General features: G+C 44.3%; 1 protein-coding gene across 10 annotated transcripts in view; it reads left to right on the top strand.

Moving 5' to 3' along the window:
• OSBPL5 (oxysterol binding protein like 5) overlaps positions 1–23,575 on the top strand; it is a 1,112,782-nt gene that overhangs the window by 123,013 nt on the left and 966,194 nt on the right. The window contains exon 1 of one of the 10 annotated variants that reach the window (XM_069624155.1): positions 474–565. The exons of 4 other annotated variants lie outside the window; for them this stretch is intronic. The gene's annotated coding sequence lies outside the window, so the exon portion shown is untranslated. Of the gene's footprint in view, positions 1–473; positions 566–23,575 lie in introns of those variants that run through there. 5 more of the 10 variants (XM_069624152.1, XM_069624162.1, XM_069624158.1 and 2 more) reach the window with 5 other exon arrangements.

Raw genomic sequence — 23,575 nt, 5'->3', positions numbered from 1 at the left:
TGAGAAAACCCAAAAAAGGACCGAATCTGCTTGTACTTTAAGTAAATCTCACCCCTGATGCACATTATAAACCCCCAAAATACACATAAATACCCGCACCCCTAATATTGCCTCACACATGTGATGCACATTACATATCCCCAAAATACACTGGAATAACGAGGGGAAAAAAACAACTGAATCCGCCTGGAGTAAATCTCACCCCTGATGCACATTACAACCCCCAAAATACACAGAAATACTCCCTTCCCAATATTGCCGGTCTGCGTTAAAGTAACAATCAACGTGAGACAACTTTAAGATTTACCACAAACCACATTCAAGCACCAAATAACAATCAGCTATACGAAGTGTGCTTTGTGGCGGAGGAATCTCTCCTGCGACTGCAGCGCACTGCCTTCCCGCTCGTGCAAAAAAGATGACGAAGGGAACGTTGAAACCCACGTGACGCAGAGCAGCCCACGTGATGAAGTGGAGGCGGAGCCTTGCCTTGGTCCGTTTCTCGGATGGGAACCAGACACTACCTTTCACGAAACGCTCGTGTCCTGATTCCAGGCAGCATCAGGTGAGTGCATGCGAGCCAGCACTTCTCGTGAATTGTATGTGCATTTCTTTCAGCATCCATTAACTTAGACGTCCTCACCCCTTTGTTACATTGTTAAGAGGAGCCCGTTTGCAAGCTCTGGAAATGCACGTTGAAGCTGTAATTCGTTGTATTGTACTTATCACACGTTGGAATTGAACATTGTATGCATGTGACTTTCTAAACATCTGGTTTTGAAATTAGACAGGGCAGCCTGTTGTTGTTGGTATCATAGACACCGTGGCTGCTCCGAAGCTCATTTTTCTGTGCGGTCCAGGCTCTGGAATGCTCGCCGACGCAGTGACTGCTGTGCAGCTACTGCACAGACCCGCCGCGCATACATGCCATCATTCTGCATCACAAATGAAAAATCAGGACCCTCCCGCTTAAATCGGGAGGGTTGGCATGTTATTTTATTTATTTCTTTTGTTTTTTTTTTTACATAACCTTTTACAAAATTAAAGCCATTACAAAATTAATGAAGCAAGTAAAATCTAGTTAAGACAGCCCAAGAATTCTAAAATGCAAAATATAATTATAGAAAGAGAAGAGAAAAGCACGAAGAGAAATCCAACCAAAAGACATAAATAGGCTTGCCAATACAATAATAATCATAAGCACTCAAAATGATTTACATATACATTTATCTACTGGAGATATTCTTTTCAATTTAAACGCTTGTATTTCCAATTGACCTATGGATACATGAAACATAATTCATTTATCCCAATGTTATTTTGTGTCAATTTGAGATAATCGGGTCATTTGGATTAGGTTCCTCAGTGGAAAGATAAAGACTTGATTACTTATCACCATTCAGATTATTACGCTGAAACAGCCCACATATGTCTGGGAGAAAGCAAGCCACAGCTCTCTTTAGGGCCACCGGCGTGCCATGTAGCATATCCCACCATAGGCAATCTGAATCAACTCTCAGTATTAGACATTTTTCAAAGCTTGAGATACGATTAGTTCTGATTGAAGCACAATCTAACAACAAATGTCTCAGTGTTTCTTTGACAGTATCACTTTTACAGAATCTGCAAGTTATCCATCCTCTGTGCGTAGCATCTTTTATTTCCATTATTCCGCCCGTTTTTAGAACGTTGAACCTGAATCTCATGTAGCCATTTCGCCAGATTTTATCTGGAAAACGGACCAAGTAAGATTCTCGAAGGCCCTTTTTTTTTATAGCGGGATACCAATTGATGATACAGTTTGGAATTTACCACATTCTCCATCGTATCTGCCCGATCAGCGTTTTGGAACAGCCTTTTTACTCTCATAGAATTACATAGGAAAGTTTCCCTCGTCAATCCTATTTTATCTAAAGTGATTGTACAAAATTTACGTAACTGTGCCAGCAAGGACGATTCCTGAATCCCTTGTCTAAAGCCAGTTCCCAACTCAGAATACAAACTTTTTCGCGTATTCATGAGTAATTTTCTGTATAAAGATAATCGTCTCCATTCAACTATGCTAACAACTGATTGAAGACCAAGCTCAGACCTCAATGCAGCAAGGGGGATGCATTTCGGCTAACACAAAATTGTTCTCCACATTTTTGACTCTAACTTATGAAGTTCTACCATCATCCAGACTGGGAACAGTTCCAAGCCGTAACACATTTTTGGGATGATGTTGGTGCTGTAAAAGCGTAATAACGGACAGAAAGAGTATTTTCAATATTTACTCTCGACTTTTCTCATTTTCAATATCTGATAAGTTGTCTTTTCCGACAGATGTTGGCAAAATTGGTGTTTTTTGGGATTATCAAATATCGGGAAACTAAATATCTCATTGAAGTCCTTATCGTTAATTTGTCTTGGTTCAAGAACCATGAATATCTAATTGGTATTTTGCGCTTGCTCAGTCGCATCATTATGTTTTTTTGGGCGTTAATGACCAAGACATTGGAAATAATATATTCAGAGAATGCTGTTATCAGATGTTGCAGACCTTTTGGTGTATGGTCAATGAGTAAAGTCGTCCGCGTACACACACAATATAACTTAAACCCTTCGATTTTTGGTGATACAAAGGAAGAGCTATCTAGTTTTTCTCCTACGTCAAACACATAGAGATTAAAAAGTGCAGGGGCGAAAATACAGCCTTGACGTAGTCCATTCATAGTTTTGATGGGGAGGGATAAGAGACCTTCTTTGTTTAATCGCACCTGCACGGGGTAACCTTCATGTAGGTGGATAAGAATCGAAAGGATTCCTCCAGGAACCCCTAAGTGGGACAATTTAGACCATAAGAGGGTCTGGTCTACTAAATCGAAGGCTCGGGACGAATTCATAGCTGCTATGTAAATAGGTGTGGCGTCTCTTTTCCAAGCCTTCTCTTGTAGTAGGCATACTATTAGGCCACCCACCTCTGTGCCCACTGCCTTTCTGAACCCGAATTGCTGGGTTGACAAGATAGAATTACAATCCGACCAATCCTCAAATTGTTTTGGAGCGAGTCCTGCGAAGATTTTAGAATCTGCATCCACCAGTGCGATGGGGCGGTAATTTTACAGAGAACTTCTTTAATCTTTTATATATATATTGGCACGACATATGAAAAGTGCCAGGAAGCTGGAATACATCTGGATCTAATAATGTTGACAAATGGTAACGCTAGTGCTTTTGCCCAGATATCAGGATTGGCCTTGAATATAACTTTCGATTGCCGATTTGGTCCTGTTGCTCTATACGAGCTAGACTTCTGTATTTGGAGGTTGATATCTGATATCAGAAAGTCGCAGCTCCACTGATGTTGCGTAATGGAATCAGTACCTTCAAAGGTCTGATTTCTTGCAGCATATAATCTGCCGAAATGTCCTGCCCAAATTTCCTCTCGGATGCTATTAGTTTGCATTGAAATTTGCATTTAATCCTTAGAGTTTATCAGACACCAGAATTTTTGCAATGAGCCATCTTTTAGAGCTGCGAGCATGGATTCACTATCGGATTGGAGCATAACTGCTCGATGACCCATGAGCCAGTTTTTCAATTTTTGTTTTTTTTTCCAGACACCGTCCTTCTTTCTCTCCCAGGTTAGGCCACTTTTGAGTAGCTGTCACACCTCTCTATTACAATAATTTTTATGATACTGAACTAGATTATCAAATGCATGAGGATGGATAACTCTGGATTTTTTGATTCCAGAGCATTAAATTGATTTTCTAATCAACTTGTCCACATAGGGAGATAAATTGGAATGAGTGAAAAGAGACCGCTTGGTGTCAATCATGGTGCCATTAAATTCGGACACAAAGAGCAAATTTAGTTTATGCACATTTCCATTGTGCCAAACTATTCTGGTTTTCAAACTATTTAATTCCAGATTGGAAGAATATGTAATTCTGAGATTTCTTTCCGAGTGAAAGCACAGTGTTACTTCCAAAATTCGATGGTCACTCAATGAGGTGTTCCTAATATTAAATGATTGAGTCACTTCGAATACACTTTTTGCGACAGGAATATATAATTGTTAGGCAGAGCTTGTATGTAGTACCCTTTGGGACCACTACACACAACTATGACTACAGGTGTAAGCAAAACCAACCTTTGGTATAAGTCTGTACTACACAGTTTCTGGTAGCGGAGCTGAGCAGCCAGGCGTATCTCAATGTGAGCTGTAATGATGTTACACAGAGGTCTGCAATCACAGGTGTTCAAATAAACTTACACTCAAGGTTTCTCATTTAAACACTTATTAATTTATTTAACAGTCAGTTATAAAACATTCACTAGAAAGAGGCAGTTAAATATACTTTAGTACTATACTCGTTAAGTTTCTGAGGCAGACTACTTTGAAGGAGGAGCAAAATGGCATTCAGAATACTTTGAAGGAGGAGCAAAAAGGAATAGGTTCAGAACATAAAAGAATTACAAGTTTCTTAGACGGTGCAGATACTTTGAGTTCGCCAAATGAGTCAATTCAATTCAATAGGCTAAGCCAAAGTCAATGGGCTTAAAGTCTTGGATAGGATAAAACGGTTCCGGTATGTAAACGGAAAAGTCTCTGTAGTAGTTCTCAGAAGTAATTTGTAGCAAGAAGAATTATATGTTGGGTCACAAGCTGATTAGGCCTGCTAGTTGCGAAAGTTTCAAGCACTTTCACAGCGAGAGGTAAGTACTCGCAGTCTCGTTTCACAGTACTTTACAAATGAAGAAAAGGATGCAGCTGAAGACTTCTGTTCCTGGCAGTTTCTGCAGATCTCGCTGTTCCTGAGCCTCAGTCGTGAGGACAAGAGGGAGGACGTTGGGGGACTGCTGCACTGCACTGGGACTGGTCAAAAAGCTGGCACTGGCAAATCTTCAATTCGGGTAGCTGTAGTAAAGCACACAAACTGGTGTCCCTCTCCCTGGTTATTCGGTTTCCTGCAGCACTCTGAGGAAAATACAACAAGCTCCGAGAATGGTATCCAGGTGGCTTAGCGTCGAGTTGATTGGTCCCACAAACTGAAAGGGAGAAGTCATCCTTGCAGGGCTTCTCTGTCGAGATGAACTTAGCGATTCGGACCTGCAGCAGGGCTTCACCAGGCAAACCAACGGTCTAGGAGTTTCAGCAGCCGACCTCTTCAAGCTTGTCTTCGGTTCTTTCGTTCCCATGGCCGATTCTGCCTTCCAAACCAAGAGACTCGCCTTTTTTTCAGTTCTCTTGCATTCATTCCAGCCTAGCTGTCACTCACCCAGCAGGGTGGCTGTCCTTGCCGGACAGTCAGCCAGCCAATCATACCAGAGTGCATTTGGGTCTCCTAGGAGACTAAGCACAGGGAGTTTTGGGCACCTTCCTCACTTCCTGCCCACCCCAGACACTCGGCGCCAGAGGCGGTGAAGCCCGCCAAAGGTGAATGAACAAAGGAACCAAACCTGCTTTGGCGCACAGAGCAAAACTCTAGAAGGACCTTTCCATAAAGAAATGGTGAAAAAAGAAGACCGGGACCTGTTTAAACAAAGGGGGCTCAGACAACATCTTGTAAAACATGGCTCCCGAGATTTAACGCTATCATTGTTTGTGGTTGGAAAAAATCATGGTAGTCGTTGTAAAACCACTGCCAACAGCCATTTCGAGAGGAAAGGGTAGCATTTGACTTTTACATGAGTATCTAGACACGGGATACTAGGTAACCCCTCCAGCACTCTAGGAATTTAAAAAGACTAGTAAAGTCAATTTCACTTTACTTACTCTGGGAAACAGTAGTTTATCCCAAAGAAGGTAGTTAAACCTTGGGAAAGCCTGAAAGGCTTCCCTGTGCCACTGCACTGAGGGTGCTGTGTGACACAGATGAAATGATGATGCCCATGGAGTTGTTTAGACTCCATAATTCAAAAAGAAACAAACACAGAAAACACATTGATTTGAAAAGTTCAAAGTCCCAAAGTTCAGCAAAAGAGCTGGAGGGCTCTAAAGTGGGAGGAATTGGCACATTTTTGAGAATTCTCCCTAACAGTAATCAATTATCGAAGCCCTAATACCATCAGTCCACGTGTTTGGGTCCATATTTTTACCCAAGAAAGCATTGACTGAGGATGGACCCCACTTTTGAAAGAGATTGGACCAGAGCTGGACCCTGCAATTGCTTTCGACTGTAACCAGGAGGCCCTCCTATTATATAATTCTCCCCCCCCCCATGGGATGAGAAGAGGAGCCCAAGGTCCTGCTTACCCAGAGGAGCACTGGTACTCACCTGTGGAATTTCAGCATTTAAGTCACCCATGACAGCGATTTGCTACCCTGAGAATTTTAACTTCACTTCTATGATAAGTGAGTTTATATTCTCTGTTATTTCTTGCAGGTTCGTTTCAGGATTCCAATAAATATTTAAGATGAGAATGAATAGGGCTGAGGGGCTAACCTATACTTCCAACACGATGGCCAAAACACATGGGGGTATTTGGAAACATTCAATTATTTGTAAGTCCTCGCCATTTTTGATGGCAATCAGGAGCCCACCTGAGGGGCGTCCCCGCGCTCCCTTTGGGGCCAATTCAAAGCGGAGATCAAAGCCGTCCAGATGGAACAGAGTGGTCAACCATGTTTTCTGGATACAAACAATCACACATTTACTTATTCTAGCACAACGTTCTACAGGGCTACTTAAATGTGCGTGTCTGCGCGAGTTCCAGGACAACAGGGAGAGTTGTTTATTTTGGTTAAATATTTTGCTTTAACCCTTTTAGTTGGGAGATGGAGTCACGCAAAGTTAGTGCCATCAATCTCCAACTAGGGTCATCCTCTGTGTTCATTTTTGCAATGGACTCGTTAAAGTGCCCCTCCAGCCCAATGTGTCACTACTGAGTCCTTTGTCTTCAGGGCCATGATAGGAAGTCTTGAAATTATGCTTTCAAGGGCTGAAAGTCAAAATATTGTACCCCAGCTTATTAAATTGGGTTATTTCTAGCAGTATGGCATCATATATATGGAGCGTGAGTGTAGAACCAAACGGATATGATTGTAGTGGTCCGGATGTATTAAATCCACTAATTTTATATCTGTGGAAGAGAGCAACCTCAGGGATGGAATCTCATTTAGTAAAGCCAAAACTCTCCATCTGTTTAATGAATCCGGTCCCCCGTAGCCAAACATATAATAGAGAATGACGCTAGGATCGTCCGGGCGGCAGGGTTGTCTCCACTGAACCGCACTTAGTTCACTATACAATACAGAGTTTGGGACCTTCATTCTTTTCTGCCACAGGCGCCGACCTTTGGTTCCCCTCATTATACTTTTATATCAGAAGCTTGTTTACAATGACATCACCTGTCAGAGCCAAGTGACCAGACTATCCAGGTACGAGAGGAACCTGCGATCTCTGGCCCATTTGGGTGTCAGAAGCATGGCAATCTCTCTGCCATGACGTCTCGAGGTCGGATTCCTGGGATATATTACCCTTAGCTGTGTGTAAGTTTGCCGCGACACTATGTGTCCTCCCCGCCCTCTGGATAGACTGCCATGGATCATGGGAAATGTCACCATTTACTATATATACTTCAGCAGAGTCCTTGTGCATCAACTCTACTCTATGGGTCGCCTGCACGTGCAATCCCTGAGGAATAGGCGGGGAAACATCGTTGTCTGTTTACTTATCATCTGCGTAACTGTATTTCTTATGAAGGCTTCTAAGGTTGAATTTTTGAAGTGATGCTCCACCAAATCCGAGTCGAGTACATTGGGATTACTAATCTGCCCTCCGTTTGCGGGAGCACTTAAAGAGGCAACTACTGGAGGGACCATAGGGATAAGCGATGCCTCTGCCCATTTGGGGGTGACTAACAAATTTGCATCAGGTCCGTCATTTAAAATATTAGAGGACACAGCGTCACTTGTCCCCGAAGAGAAGTATTGTGAATCTGCACCCCCTACTAATTGATTATCGGCATCTATAGGCTTACCATCATGTTTTGGAGACACTTCTTCCCTTTTACTTTGCTCCTCGCTACTCGGAGTAGGGAGTGCTGATGGCTTCTCCCTTCTCGCAGGCCTCTTCTAGAAGAGATTATACAAACCCTCTGCATTCTCAGACTTTCTTAATTCCATCCCCTCTGGTACAAACTGCGTGCTTTGCTCCCTTTTTGATTTTGTGTTTTATTTCTCGTCTGTGAGGGTATTTTTAGCAATAACCTCGACAGCCTGAGCGTTATGGACCACCGGATCAGTTTGAGTAGCTAGACCATGATCGAGGTTTTCGCAATCGGCTACATCTTCCCTTATTGCTTTTTTTCAGGTATTTAGAGTTGGTTTATTCATCCCTTTACCCATACACAATTTATGATTTCTAGTTTTTTTTTCTTCGTTTCTGAGGAGGTGGAGGGGATTTAGTCTCAAGTATGACATTAGAGTGAGACTGCATCATTTTCTCTTGATCAATGATGGAGGGTCCGCCTGATTTTTGTAGATCAGGAAACGAGATTGGCACCCTCCCATTTTTGAGCTCACTTTCTGGCCGATCTTCCGTGTTGATTATTCTAGAGACATGACCGTTACTTTGTATGAGCGCGATGGTGCTTGTCAAGTTGACCAAGTGAGTTGTAATTTTGCTCAAATTTTGCTCAAAATAATTGGTGTGCCGCTTCAGTTCAGTTCATACCAGACTCTGTAGGCGCCGCCGGTACTTGCGCCGATGACAGGGAATCATCCGTCCCCTCAGCCCGCTCCAGTGGATACTGGGACAAGGCGAGGAGCGAGAGCTCCCCTGTCAGGAATAACAGAGGAGTATCCAAGAAGAAGTGCTCCAGGACTGGCCTCTTTCTAACATTCCCTCCGTCTTCATCCTACTTGATCTCTCCTCTGCGTTCGACACGGTCAACCATACCATCCTGCTCAATCATCTCCGTGACAACCTGGGTATCGCCGATCAGGCTCTGGCCTGGCTGACCTCTTTCCTTTCTGATCGACTCTCCCAGGTAACACTTGGGTCCTTCCTATCCTCCATCTCCCTCTCTACCTGTGGTGTTCCCCAGGGGTCTAACCACTCGCCCTGGCTTTTCAACCAATACCTGGCAACTCTCGCCTACTGCATTCCAATTTTCTGCTTAAACTTCCAGTGCTATGCTGATGACACCCAACTCATTTTCAGGCTTCTCTCCGGCACCTCCCCTCCTTCCCTCATCTCCGACTACCTAATCGCCATTCAAAATTGGTGTGCCACCAACAATCTTTGTCTAAATGCCAACAAGACAGAGATCCTCCTCATTGGTACACCTCCACCATCCTTTCCCCTTACTCTCTGGCCGGCCTCCCTTGGCCCTCCTCCTACCCCTACCTGCGAGGCCATGAATCTCAAGGTCATTTTTGACTTCTCACTTTCCTTCTTCGCACACAATTCCGACGTCTCTAAAAAGTCAAACTTCTTACTGCACCTCCTCAGAGGTACTCTGCCTTTCCTTTCCTTCCCCCAGAAGCTCACTGTCTCCCAAGCTCTGGTTCTCTCTAGGTTGGACTACTGTAACAGCCTCTTTCTAAATCTACCTGCCTCCACTCTTCGCCCTTTACAAATAATCCAGAACAGGACTGCAAGACTTGTCCTTGGCCTCAAGCCCTGGGATTGTATCTCTCCAGCTCAGAAATCTCTTCATTGGATCCCAGTGGATGCTAGGATTAAATGTAAAACCCTCTGCATTGTCCACAAGGCTTTCTGGGGCCTGGCTACAAAATACCTTCAAGTATCCCCCCATAAATACCTTCTCTCTGGAGCCCTTCGCTTATCTACCTCTAACTCCCTCATGGTCGGTCGGGGGCAGATCTGTCATCGATTGCGGCTTCCCCTTGGAACAGCCTCCCAGCCACCTTGAAACTTGAGTAGAACCACCTATGGTTCCAGAAGCACCTCAAGACCTTCCTTCTGCCTTTGCCCCTCTTCTCCCCTGCTCATCTGCTTCTCTCTCTGCACCGTGCACATGGCCACCCTCTGTCCCCCGGGTTCAGGAACGTGCACACCCTGCTTCCCTCCTGCACTGCCTCTGGGCCACCCCTGGCACTGGGATCTGTATCTGTACCCATCCAGTTCCCCACTCTTCTCCTGCACTTATCAGATATACCCTATCTGACTTCTCATGCACTTGCTGGCTGCACTACCATTTTTCACTGCATTTATTTATTTTATATTCTCCTCTGTTCCGTACTTTCCACTTCTCCCTCTTCCACGCACTTTACCCATTTTTCCTTTTCCATGCACTTGCGCTTTCTTAATGTCACTGGGCATAGTAAGATTGTTATTTTTGTTCTCCCCTGTTCCCCTCCCTTTGCTTGGGCGCTCTGAAACACTTGTGTATGAGCGTGATATAAATAAAATACCATATCATATCATATATCGCTCTTCTGTGCATTTAGCCTCTAAGCCACAATCTTGTACTCCCACTAGTTTTGGAAGTGAGGAACCTGAATCAATGAGAATCGGCCAGTGCTCTCTGTCCCCCTGCTCCAACAGCAAAGAGTCGCTGGGATCAGGGGGAGACGGAGGGAGCGGGAGGGCAAGCGCCCTCTTCATTGTATTCTTTACCGGTGTGAAAATAAGGGGCGCTGAAAGTATATCGTCATACATCTGCATCCCTATTTGTTGTTCTCTGCGTGTGCGAGGACAGGGCTTCATCATATTGTGGGAAGCAATACTTAAAGGAAAAAGAGAATAATAATAGTATAGCCAATTTACTGTTTGCTGAAAAGAGGGAGCGACTACCAAGCCGTCTCGATAAGTGTGGTGTGAATGATAAAAACTAACTGGCCCCTGCCGCCTGCGAGCCGGCGAACAGGCCAACAGGCACTCTCGGGACACTCCGGGTGGCGTGCGGTCCAGTTTCTTTATGGTGAATGGAGGTACAAATGGGCGGGGCTTAGTTCCACAAGTCAATAACACAAATTTAAACACTAATAGCCCATACATTGGAATAGTAGTCCAAAGCAAGTCCTCTGCACACAGGCAGCTCCTCCTTTCCAACAGGCACTCTGTGGATACCCCGGTTGGCATGTATGAGACCCTTCCCTGGTGTAAGTGACTACATATATAATAATCATGCCTATTTCGTGACCCAGCGAAGCAGGCGGCTGCTCGGGGCGCAAATGCCCCAGTCTCTGGAGGGCAACATTTCCCTGGGTGTGGGGCACGATTGCCATGGGGAGAGTAGCTGCGGAACAGTAGCGGCAGCTGCTGACTGGCAGTCACATAGTACTTGCGTAACGTTATGGAAGTCTCTCTGAACTTTCACACCACTTGGGGTGGGGGCATAAAAGGGTGCCTTTCCTGGTGGCTGCCCGCCTTTGTAATCGGGCAAGAACAACACACCACAGAGGAAAAAGACAGCTGCCTTTGAGCATAACCGGCTTCCTGCCTGACACTCCAATTTCTTTCTACCAAGACCCATGCGCAAAGCAAGAAGACTGCATTGCCTTCCTGACTCGCTTGTGTGCAGAACTACTCAGAAAGAAGGTAGGTACAGCTCGATGCTTCTATTGACATTTTAGAAAATGTTCCTTTAAAATGTGTACATAGCGTTCGGCTGCTGCTCAAACAGTAGTTTGCATAGTTCAGAGTGTGTTCTGGACAAGAACGGGTCAATGGGATTGTTTTACACTTTCCTAGCCCAGATGTGTAGACGCCTGCCTCGGTTGGATCGAGTGTGTGTATTGGAATCGCTTTGCTGTGTTCCTGCTTCCCCTTTAGAATGTGTCCCGTGCCTGAAAGGGTAAATGGCAGAACACGGCTTCACTGGGTTCTGTCCCAAAAAAAGTATAAATGTCAGAAACATTTCTCAGAGTTGAAATCGTATATTGGAAGTTGCTACTGTTCTGGCCACATTCAGCCGCAACCTTTCTTCTTTGTTGGTTTTAATTGGACAGGTTTGAAACTTGGTAGTGTTTTCTGAAGTTCAGAGAACTTCATTTGTTTAGAGTTAGGATTCGGGGCAGGAACATATGGAACTAATTACACTTCTTTTCATGGTTCCATTGAAGTTTTATACCCATGCAAATCTTTCTTCGTCCTGCGGGAGTCCTTTCTCGTACTGAGTTGGCTGCGTGGTGCAGCTAGGATTTCTCAACCGGGTGAACTTGCGCTGTGTACACGTGGGCCTATGATACATTTCCCCATAAACCAAAGGGGAATATATTTGATGAGACCGTTTGTTTGCTTCCGCTTGGTCCCGCGGGCAAGAACCGAGTTTGAGCTTTGATGGTATATCTTTATTTGGAATAGGACGAAATTACTGAGGTAGAAAAGTCTGACCACCAAAGTTCTGACCCCCATTTATCTGCATATGTATGTGTGGAGGGGTAAAGTTAATAAAAATGTATAGGTGTAAGGTGAGGGGGCTTTGGGGTGTCTCACCCCACATATATATATGCAAAAAAAATGAAAATAAAAAAGATGAAAAAAACATATGTTTGGTGGTCTGACTTTTCAACTCGGTAATTTAACGCAGATCTCTTTATTTCATTGTTTAGAACAGCAAAATGGTAATCCTTTCATTGGCAGAGCAAGGATGATGGGCAGAAAGGTTCTGGCCAGAATTCGAAAATTCAGGCAGTGCAAAGATCACTTTAGGTTTACATGCATGTGTAACTGGCCCAATAGGGTGAGCCCCTCGCATGGACAGATGTAAATGTGTTCTGCTGCACAACGGTAATCTGCATACAAAACAACTCTGAAGTCTGAATATTTGACCACTAGTAGTGCAGTGAGACCAATGCCCACTTTTTGTCACATGCCTTTTTTTTCTTTAAAATAGGCAGAAGACACACTCTCTAATCCACTTTTACAGGGAGCTGCCATTTGTATGCATTTCATTTTGCATTCCTGTAAGGGTTATATAAATAGGCCTACAAGTACCAGAATGCAATGTGATATGAGGTTTATTATTTTAGTCCGGAAATTGTACTCCTGTGGGTTGAATTACTTTGAAACGTTCTACAAAGGCCTCTGAAGGCCATGTACGATGGACAGATGGTATAGTGAATGGGCTCCACTTCTATTTAAAAGGGTTTCTGCCATTTAATAAGTAACCAAATGAAAGGTGTCTTTCACTGTAAGAGATTATGCCCAGCGGGTCTAAGGCTCAAATAAGGACGACCATGCAGACAGAGTGAAAGAGATTAAAGTGGGACAGAAAACGAGATAGTCAAGGAAAAGGTGAGGAAAGCGAGATTAAGAAAGGGGGAACAAAAGAGAGGAAAATATAGGCCCTATAGGGGAAGCAAAATGGAGGCAGAGATTGCACGTGAGAAGGGGAGGCAATGGGTGGTTAAAGGGCAAGAGTGAGATGGAAGAGAGCTGAGGGTAGGGGAGGATGTGACTCGCAGGAGGAGGAGGATTTGAAATGTAACTGGGAGAGAGCACTCTGACCAGGACTGGGGAGAGACTGCTGTATCGCACTTGCTGTGAAATGCACACCGGAATGTTCAAATTGGCTAAGCTCTGTGGCTGAAGGAGGACTCTATGAAGTGAAGTCCAGCCCTCCGTGCTCACATCAGCTGACTGCCTCCTATTGATGTTTCATCAGAAGAATTGTTTGCTGACTAGCACTTTCCTTTGGCAGGTACTGAAAAGTGAACGCGCATATATGTGCCAGTACTCAGGCTGTAGTGACCTGCAGCCTATGTGGGAAGTTGGTCCGAGGTGAAGTGAGGGATGCTCTTACCCTCAGGCCACACCCTGCTTATTTACCTTAGTGCCCCTTACTTCACTCTGGCCTCGTAACAAAACTCGCCAGCGCTCCTGTGGTGTTCCGTTTTCTCACCTCTGCATTGTTCCATTTAAGTTTTTGCTTTCTTAATGGTTAAAACAAAGACCTTTCAGTTGAGGGTTCTATGTTCTTTCATTGCCTGTAATTTCAATGCAAGGCATTAGAACGTGTACATTATAACGAAAATGTTCATCAAATTATTTTCTGGGGGGCAGGAGGGTGTGCCCCCAACCCTCCCCCTCCCACATCTATTTTTACCTATTCCCTACACCCCAACCCTTTATCTGCCCTTTCCCACCCCCCTCTTAATAATTCGATGAATATTTTCTTTATAATATACACGTTTAAATGCCAGGCATTGAAATTGCTGGCGATGAAAGGACGTCGTACCCAGTTGAGGAATATTGTTTTAGATCGATTGAGTTTCTGGTCAGATGCTGCTTGACTATTTGATCTGGAGGCTGGCATCTGTACTGTAGCTAAGTAGGATGTTTCCACTGTATGTGTATGTGAAATGAGTCAAAGGCTGTGATCGAGACCTTTGCCCTTTCCTTCCGCACGAATAGAACTATCTGAAAGAACCATCACTTTAAAAGTGACTTTCCAATGACAAACGCCTCCAAAACTGCTCAACAATCTGACCCGATTTGACCTGTTTGTGGTCATTGGTGAGATGTCCTAATTCAAGCAGCCCTTTCTCTGAACCAAAAGTTACTGCCTCTCACAAACCTTAAAGTGCAGTTCATGGTAATGAGTAGAGTTTCCAGGCTACTGTTTTTCCCCATCTGCCAATTCAGAGCCTTGTTTTGTTGTAGTTGGGTTACAGCATATTTGGTTGAGAGAGGGATTGACACTTGCAATGTGATATGGTGAACTGGAACCTGTTAGCCAGTGGTAGGAATTGGCATTCATCATATTTGTCCAAATGCTAGAAATGTTTTGTTCAAATAGGTATGGCCATGATGTAGCCTCTCAAAATTTGGCCCACTTTCAACTCGGCACCTTTAGAATTGAGCCTCCTTGCCGCTACTTTGCATGGCAATCAATGCATCATTTAAACTGAGAAGACTTTTTTTAAAGCGTTTTTGGGGAGTTTGGATTATTCCTAGCAAGAATAGTGCAAAATGTTATAAATGGGCCATACTTTCTGGCTATTTCTTTTACTTCAGGCATTTCAACGTACTGGCAATGTCGAAACCAATAAGACCTTCAGGAGCACAGAACCGGCAGAGAAAAAAACAAGTGGCGCAAGGCATCAAAAGTGCCAAAGTAATGTCTTCATTTTTCAGGAGGGAAGAGAAGACTTAAAAAGGAGTAGATAAGCGCCCTCTCCAAGGCCAGGCATCAGGCATTCCTGAGGAAATGGTACTGCCTGTGGTCATGCCACAAGTTTCAAGAGGTGAGGCCTCAAGAACCCAAGCACCAGAGGGTAATGATGACCAACAGAAACAAGGCACTAAAACGTGTTGGTTTGAAGACATTTCTTTATGGCCTAAATCAATGCCTGTGCATGAACAAATTGTAATGGGAGGGCCACAGGCTATGCCACGTCAAAACTTGGTAGTGATGGCATTAATAACTGGAAGCATATTGGTAAGTATCTGAAAATGCACAAAGGGTCTCCTGAACATGCCAAATCCAGTGGTAAGTGGGTGAATGCTGAAAGGTGCCTCACCGGACATGTTGGTATTGATTCTCACATGCAAGATCAAATACAGGCAGAGACCAATCATTGGCGGGCTGTGCTTGAAAGAATTAAGTCAGTTGTTGTCTTTCTGTCCAGAAATTATTTGGCATTTCGTGGCTCTTCAAACAAGTTGCTTACTCCAAACAATGGACATTTCTTAGGCCTTGTTAAACTACTACGGAAATTTGATCCGGTCATGGCACATTTGCAACGAGTGACCTCACAAGAGATCCACAGTCACTATTGCGGAAATGTTATTCAGAATGAACTAATTAGTTTAATGGGGTCTCAAGTAAGAGTGCAGCTTTACAAAGGGTGAAGGCTGCAAAATAATTCTGTTATTTTGGATTGTACTCCAGATATCAGCCACACAGAGAAACTGTCCTACACTGTACGAATTGTGGCTATTACAGGCAAAGACATTTATGTGAACGAATATTTTATAGGGTATCACTCACAGATGACACATTTGGTGATGGATGTGCAAACCTTCTGTATTCTGAAATGTCAGAATGGGGTCTAGAGATGGACAACTGCCGTGGTCAGGGGTATGAAAATGGTGAAAACTTGATTTTGGTAAACAAAGGAGTCCAAGCGCGAGTTCCCAAGAAATACCCCTGTGCGTTTATTAACCCATGTGGCTGCCACAGTTTAAGTTTGGTGGTTGGTGATGCTTCCAAATCTGTTTCTCTTTTTAGTGTACTTTAGAGACTCTATAATGTGTGTGCAGCTCCAACCAAACGCTGGAGCATTCTCAGGGAGCATGTTAAAAGTCTTTCCTTGAAAAAGATCTGTGAATTGCAATGGGAATATAGAATTGAAAGCTTGAGAGCTGTGCAGTATCAATTTGCTGAGATACACACAGCACTCATGAGCATTGAAGAAAAAGTTAATGACCCAACATTGTCCTTGGAGGCCAAGTCCCATGCATTACACTTTGAGGATTTCAGTTTTATGTGTGCTTTAGTTGTGTGGTATGACCTTCTATTTCAGGTGCACATTGTAAGCAAATCCATGCAGTCCAAACAAATTGATTTGCTGGCCTGCAATGACCTGCTTAAGAACTGCATTGCCTTTGTCAAAAGTTATAGGAGGGTTGGTTTTCAGTCTTCTGTAACAACAGCTAAAGAGAGAACCTTACTTTTAGATGTTGACCCTACTTTTACGGCAACTAAACGGCATAGGAAAAAAAAGAAAATGTTTGCGGATGAGACCCATGAGAATGAAGAACATTTTAGAGTAACCGTATTTTATACTGTGATTGATGCCATAACTACTTTGCTTGAAAGGCGCTTTTCCCAGTTGTCTGCGCACAATACAAGCTTGGTTTTCGTGTACAACAAAAAGCTCTTGCCTGGAAAAGAAGAACTGATACAACTGTGCTAGCACCTGAAGCAATTGTTAGCAAAGTGTGGTGATAGTGCACCAGAATCTGATATAGATGGTTCCCAATTGGCTGAGAACTGAGACATATCCAGCCATTGCTTCAGAAGAGTTCTATTACGCCCCTTGAAGTTTTGCAGCGCGTTTATCATACAAAAACATATTGGTTGTTTCCATATGTGTGGGTTGCCATAGGCTCTTACCAACAATTCCAAATACAGTGGCAAGTGGTGAGAGGAGCTTTAGTAAATTGAAACTGATAAATACATACTTGCACTCCACAATGGCAGATGAAAGGCCATCAGCCCTTGTAATACTTTCAATTGGGAGTGAAGTTGTTAAAATAAAATGGATTATGCATCAGCAATAAATGATGTTGCAGCAGCAGAGTCAAGGAGAGTGCCCTTAACATAGACAACAAATTGGCACAAAACTTTAAAAGTAGTACATACGGTTAGTGTACTCTGCTTTGTCTGGGGAATTACTGCAAAGTTCTTGAATCATGATGTAAAAAAAACGATTTCATTTGTTTAGCAGTGATTTATTGACCTTTGGTAGGAGTTACTTAACAGTGTAGTTTGGAAGTGGCGAGCGGGGTGTGTGGGGGGGCACAATCTTGTGTTTCGTCATGGGCACCAAATGGACTAGAAACTGCAAAACAAGGGGGGGGGTCTGAGAATCTCTCTACCAGCACGAACACAGCCCAATGGCCTGTTCTTGAGTGAGTAACCCCTGGGAGAGAATCTACCAAGTCTTTAGCTCACTGTCCCTTTCACAGAGAAGAAATTTCCCTCCGTATCAGTCTTTGTCCTGCCCAGGGGCACTCCAGCACCGAAACGCTAGGCAATTCTCCTCTGAACAAGAGTACCAACAGCAACCTCATACACGTGTTTCAGCCTTGTTGGGCATCATCGGTGAGGTGAAGCTGAGCCTTTCTAAGAACAGTGAGCCAAGGGGTCCAGATTGCCCTCCTGTGGTTTCTTCACAGACTTGGGGGGGGGGGGGGGCTTGCATGTCCTCTCCCGCCACCCCCTGTTTTTGGACATAGTGGCTAGGCAGGTTTGATGGGGGGTGCCCTGCCCCCTCCTCTTCTCCCTGTTTTGCATCCTTCGGACCTCTTCCAGCTCCTCCCTCTGCCGCTTTGTGGGTCTGCCCCTTATTCTTCCTTGCCCACCACAGATGTAGATGGACTCTTTAGCTCACTACTCAGCCTCAGGATTGGCCTGGGGAGGCCAGGGCCCCACTGGTCCCTGTCTCCTATGCGTGGTGCGCCTCTTGCTCCCTTGTCTCCCTTGCTCTGCTTCTGGATAGGGGTGCGCTGGCTGAGGCACTAGATGCAGTTCCAAAATTCCAAATGTACCTCAAATGGGCCTCCATCCGCCCCGGCTATAACACCACAAGGCCTCCCCTGGTCTTCTCTGCAAAGTGCTGGCTTCAAAGCTGGGGCAGGGTGCCATCCTGCCAACGTCACTCTGCTCAAAGCTGGTGATCACTGCCTTCACTGGCCAGCCTCTGCCTGCTTGCACCCTTTTCTTGGGCCAGGGTGCACACTGAGCTGTAAGGTAGTTGGCAGCTTGGTGTGTTGTTGCATTTTAGATGGTATTGGACTATGTGGGTGGTTCACTCTGGAAGTCGGCATAGTAATAGTTCTCTGTGTGTTTATGAGTGCGGCTAGTCCAAGATTTGGTGTAGAGGCGTCCGTTATGTAGGAGGAGCAGGAACGGAAGAGGGTTAGTAAAGTCGGTCAGTTTGTTGTGGTCTCTCTGGGGCGGCCCTTTGGATGCCGATTGATGGTATCTAGCCAGGTTCTTGTTTGCGATTCTTTGGTGCCTCTCGTATCCTCTCTAGTTGTTTGTCTGCGCTATTGTTGTTGCTGGTGTTCCTTGGTGTCTGCTGAATAGCCAGGTTTTGCTCAGTTTCCTGAAGGTTCTAATTACTTTTGGCATGTTGTTCCAGGTGTTAGCAATTAGACGTGAGCATGCTCTTCTGACGAATTTCCTTTTTTCTTGGTGTTTTGCCTCTATTTGTAGGTTGTTGCTGGAGCTTAGTTTCCTTTCTGGGCGATACCGACTAATCTTGTCTTGGAGGAATTCTGCTCCTTGTCTGTGCAATGCTTTGTGGGTGATACAAAGTGCTTTGAATGTGATGTACTTTTTTCACTGGTAACCAGTGCAGGGTTTTCAGTGCTGGAGTGATATGGTCTCTTCTGTTTAGTCTTAGTAGGATCCTGGCTGCTGTATCTTACACCCTTTGGAGTTTCTTGGTGAGTCTTACTGGCATTCCTATGTACAGGCTGTTTGCGTAGGTAATTCTTGTGAGTGTCAGGGATCTGAATAGTTGTAGGAGGAAGAAGCATTTTTTGGTGATTGCATTGACATGCGGTTCCTGTGATAGTCCATTGTCCATGAGTATTCCTAGGTTGTTTACTACATTGGTAGTCTCTGGTTGCTTTCCCATGCCGATTGGCCAGTCCAATTGTGGGTTCCCTCCATCAAACCCTGCGGGTGAGAGCATTATTTCTGTTTTTGCCGGGCTCAGTTTGAGGTTGTTCATTATAATCCAGTTGTATATGTCTGTGGGGCCGTTGTTGAGGGTTGTTATTTTATTCTAGAGTTCCGTATGTTTTCACAATCAGTTGTGTCGTCTGCGTAGTTGTAGGCGGTAAGTCCGTAGGATCTAATGATTTTCATCAGTAGGCACATGTAGATGTTGAAAAGTAGTGGCGAGAGTCTGGAACCCTGTGGGACTCGGCAGGATATATTTCTGGTATTTGCTGTTAACAGTGGTAGGTAGGTTTTTTTCGGTTTCTTAAGAAAAAGGTAATCCACTTTAGTGCGGATTCCTGCATGCCACATTCCATCAATCTTTTTATTAGTGTTGCGTGGCTGATTGTGTCAAAAGCCGCTAAAATGTCCAATAGATGAACGGTCGATTGGGTGTCGTCTGCGTTTATTTTCAGGTCGTCCCATATCGATAGAAGTGCTGATTCTTTTCCTCTCATGGGTCTGAAGCCAACTTGTGATTGGCTGAGTATTCCATTTGTTTTGATGTGTTTAAGATGGATTTTGTAGACGTGGTTCTCCAGGATCTTCGCTGGGTAGGGCAGGTTGGCTATCGGTCTGTAGTTGCTTGGGTCGTCTGCGCTTTCTGACTCAGTGGTTTGAAGTATGCTGATTTGAAGGAGGACGGTCCTATTCCTCTTTTGAGTGATAGATTCATTAGGTTCCAGAAGCGTGTCGCTGGGTTCTGTGGTTGAGAATTCCTTTGAAGACGTCCGGGGGCAGGGGTCACTTGGAGACCCGGCAAGGTTGGTGTCCTTGGTCAGTTTGGTGAAAGTTTCCTCTGTGATTGGTTCTAGGCAGATGAGGTTTGCTTTAATCTGTTTTTCATCAGGTGTCTGTGGTCCAGTGGTTGTATTTGCCTCGGCTAGGTTGATGGTCTCCTGTATTGTCTATTTTTGCTCTCAGGTGGTTGGTGATTTTGTCACAAAGTGTTTGTGTAGGGGTGATGCAAATTTTGTAGGGGTGATGCAAATTTTGCAGGAAGAGTTTTTTTTTATCTCTGATGATTTTGAAGAGTTTTTTCTGTGAATTGTTTGCTGATTCTATTCTTGTGCCGTAGTAGAGTTTTTTTCTTTTTGCTTTGAGGACTGTTGCTTTGTGCAGTTTGAGTTGTTGGTATTTTATTTTGTCTTTTCTGGTGTATTGTTCTCTCCATTTTGTTTCCATTTTGCAGTTGTTTTTTTTTGGAGTTTTTTTCAGTTATTCTGTGAACCATTTTATTGCCAGTGTTTTTGTTTTGTTGTTGCTTTGAATGTTTTAGCTGGTGCTAATTGGCCAAGGGCCTTGGTGATCCAATTGTTGAGTGGTATTCTGTTCTATCTGTTTGTATCATTGGGATCTTTCGCCTAGGTCGTCGTGGTGAGTTGATCACATGGTGGCCTTGTCTACTAGTTTTTTTGCAAAGTTGGGTATGTAAGAGGATGGCCTGTAAATCAGGCAGAATACTATGTTTGATTGGTTGTTGAGTTCTATCTTCATTAGGAGGTATCCATAGTCTTCCGCGTTGGTTGTGATGATTCAAGATGCTCAGGCATGTTTTTTTGTGTATAATTGCGATTCCGCCTCTTCTTCGGTTTTCTCTGTTGGCGTGTATTCATTATAATTGTCAGGTATTTCTTCGTTCGCGATGGGTTTATAGTTGTCTGATAGCCAGGTTTCTGTGAGGAAGAGCACGTCTGTGCCTCCTTCGCTTAGGAGGTCTTTGATTTCTTTTTAGTGTTTTGCTATGCATCTAACGTTGAGGCGGCTGCAGTGTAGTTTGCTTGATTTCCCTTTCTTGTTGTTGTTAGTATTGTTTGTTCTGACAAGTGTGGTGTTGGTTGGGTTTCCGTTCCAGGTGGGTTTTTCCTGGCTGAGTCTTTTGCCTGGGGTGGTTCTTTGTTGGTCAATCTCTTTGTCGAGTAGACTGATAAGGTGGTTTATGGCGGGGTTGGTTTGTTCCGGGTGTGAAATGGGGTAGCTACCCCTCTGTTGTTCCAGTCTTGGTTATATAGGGGTGTGGAGTGTGATGGATTCCAATCTGTTCCTTGTTCTGGTTGGGTTATTGTCCATGGTGGCGACTGGGTTGGGATGGTTTATTAGTTGTTGTGTTCCGTTTGGTGTCCTGGTTGGGTCTGTGTTTGTGACGCTTGTTGGCTGTCGGTGCGTTGTTGCTTTGCTGTTTTTGTTTACCATGTTATCGTATGTGGACATGTACAGAGCATTGTAGTCTGTCTTTGCTCTGTTATTTGTATGTCTCCTTGGGCCATCTCAGATGTTTGTCAAGTTTTTTGGGGTTGTGGGATCATGCTGGTTGGTGCCTTCCTGAGTGGTTTGGGATTTCTTATTATTTCTGCTGTCTTTTCTGGCTTCTTTGTCTTTGTTGTGGTGAGGCATGATGTGTGGGTTGTGTTCCTTAGTGGGCGCCCTCTTTCGATTGGTGTTTTTCCTGGTCTTTTGGGTTTAGTCTTTGCTGTTTGTGGTTTGTTGTTGTTGAGGCCTCGGTTGATGGGACTTTGTGGTTCTGTTTGTTTATTGCTCCTTTCTTTTTTGGATTCTATGTGTTTTTATCCTGGTGGTACTTTTGGTTATGGTTGTTGATTATCGGATTTGCGCAATGCAAACATGAATACTGTGTGAAGGAGTGCATGTGAATACTGGCATATATTGGTGCAGTCATGTTTGGGAGAATTCTAATTTCTGTGCCAATTCCCTTCAAACTTAGAGACCCCCATCTCTTTTGCTGAACTGTAGGACTTTTTAATTTTAACCCTGGAGTGATTACCACTCCCTTGTGTTTTTTTTTTACCTGAATTGGATTATCCGTTTTCACTGTTTTGGGAGTCTGACAAACTCCATAGGCATCCACTTGTTGTATGATGACACATAGCACCTTTAGTGCAGTGTCACTGAGGAAGTCTTTATATTTCTCATAAAGGTTTAAAATACCTTTTTTCTTGTGTGAACTACTGTTCCCAAGAATAGTAAAGTGAAATTGACTTCACTTTCCTTTTTTCTTTGTGGGTCCAGCACACACCAACATATGTGGAGTGATGGGGGGGAGGGGGGTCACCTAGTAGCCCCTTAACCTACATGATCATGTAACATTTTTATGTTACCCTCCCGGATTTAAATGGCTGGTGGCAGTGGTTTAATATGTCCTATCATTGTGCTTTTCTACCGCAGGCTGAAACCTCAGCTGCAGTATAGCACCCATGGGTGATCATTTGATCACAACGGCCCCTGTCTTCTTTTTTCACCATTTTCTGTTTGTGAGGTCTTTCTTGGGTTTTATTCTGTGCGTCGAAACAGATTGGAGCCCTTTGTTTGGCTTGCCTTCGGCTCCAGTGTGTCTGGAAGCACAGGATGTGAGGGAGGGTCCGGAAACACCCCTGTCCTTTGTCTCTAGGAATGCCTGAATGCAACCAGTCCTGATTGGCTGGCTGGCTGGCTGGCTTTCAGGACAGCCACCCTGCTGTGTGATTGACAGCCTAGTCTGTGCATGAATTGGAGAAACCTGCTTAAAAGGTGAGGGTTTTGGGATTAGAGGCAGAGTCGACCACTGGGAGAAACACCCGACAAAGAAACCGTGAACAAAGCTTGCTGGATCCTCCTGGACCATTGAATTGGCTGAAGCGCTGCTGCTGTGCTGAAACTCCTTTTTCAATTTTACAGAGAAGCTCCGGAATGAGGGACTTCTCTCCTTGGGTAAGTGGGACCAACTAACCTAGAGATAAACTCCACTGGACCATCTTCCCTTTCCGGCTGTGCTTCTTCATTACTGCAAGAACCGAGTGTCGGGGGTCGAGTGAAACGTCTGAAATCCGGCTAGAAGCTCCAGGAGTCTTGTAGTACCTTCCAGAAGCAGGACAACCAGAGCTTGAGTGCTCAATTGGTGTCCGACACAGGAACCATTCCTCTTCTTAACATAGTCTCTCTGGTTAAGAGAAGATTCCATCTTAATCGTAAAAAATGTATTGGGAAACTGCGAGAGAATCATTGTTTGGGCGCTCCGCCTTCTATGATCAAATGCCAAGTTATGAATCAATGGATACGAATGAAAGGCATCAGAAGTACAAACCCAATCATAATCGTAGAGGGCTTTCTTAACTCTTGTGGTATTTGTCAACAATGAGGCTCTATCCATCGCCAGGTTACTCAAGATTACCAAGGCCCTCTCTTCCAGTTGACAGAGAGAGTTAGTTTTATTCGT

Source organism: Ambystoma mexicanum, chromosome 11, assembly GCF_040938575.1.
Source record: "Ambystoma mexicanum isolate Mex_15411 chromosome 11, UKY_AmexF1_1, whole genome shotgun sequence".
In the NCBI taxonomy this organism is placed as follows: domain Eukaryota; kingdom Metazoa; phylum Chordata; class Amphibia; order Caudata; family Ambystomatidae; genus Ambystoma; species Ambystoma mexicanum.
Note: the sequence above shows the minus strand (reverse complement) of the source record. Positions and strands in the feature narration are given on the sequence as shown.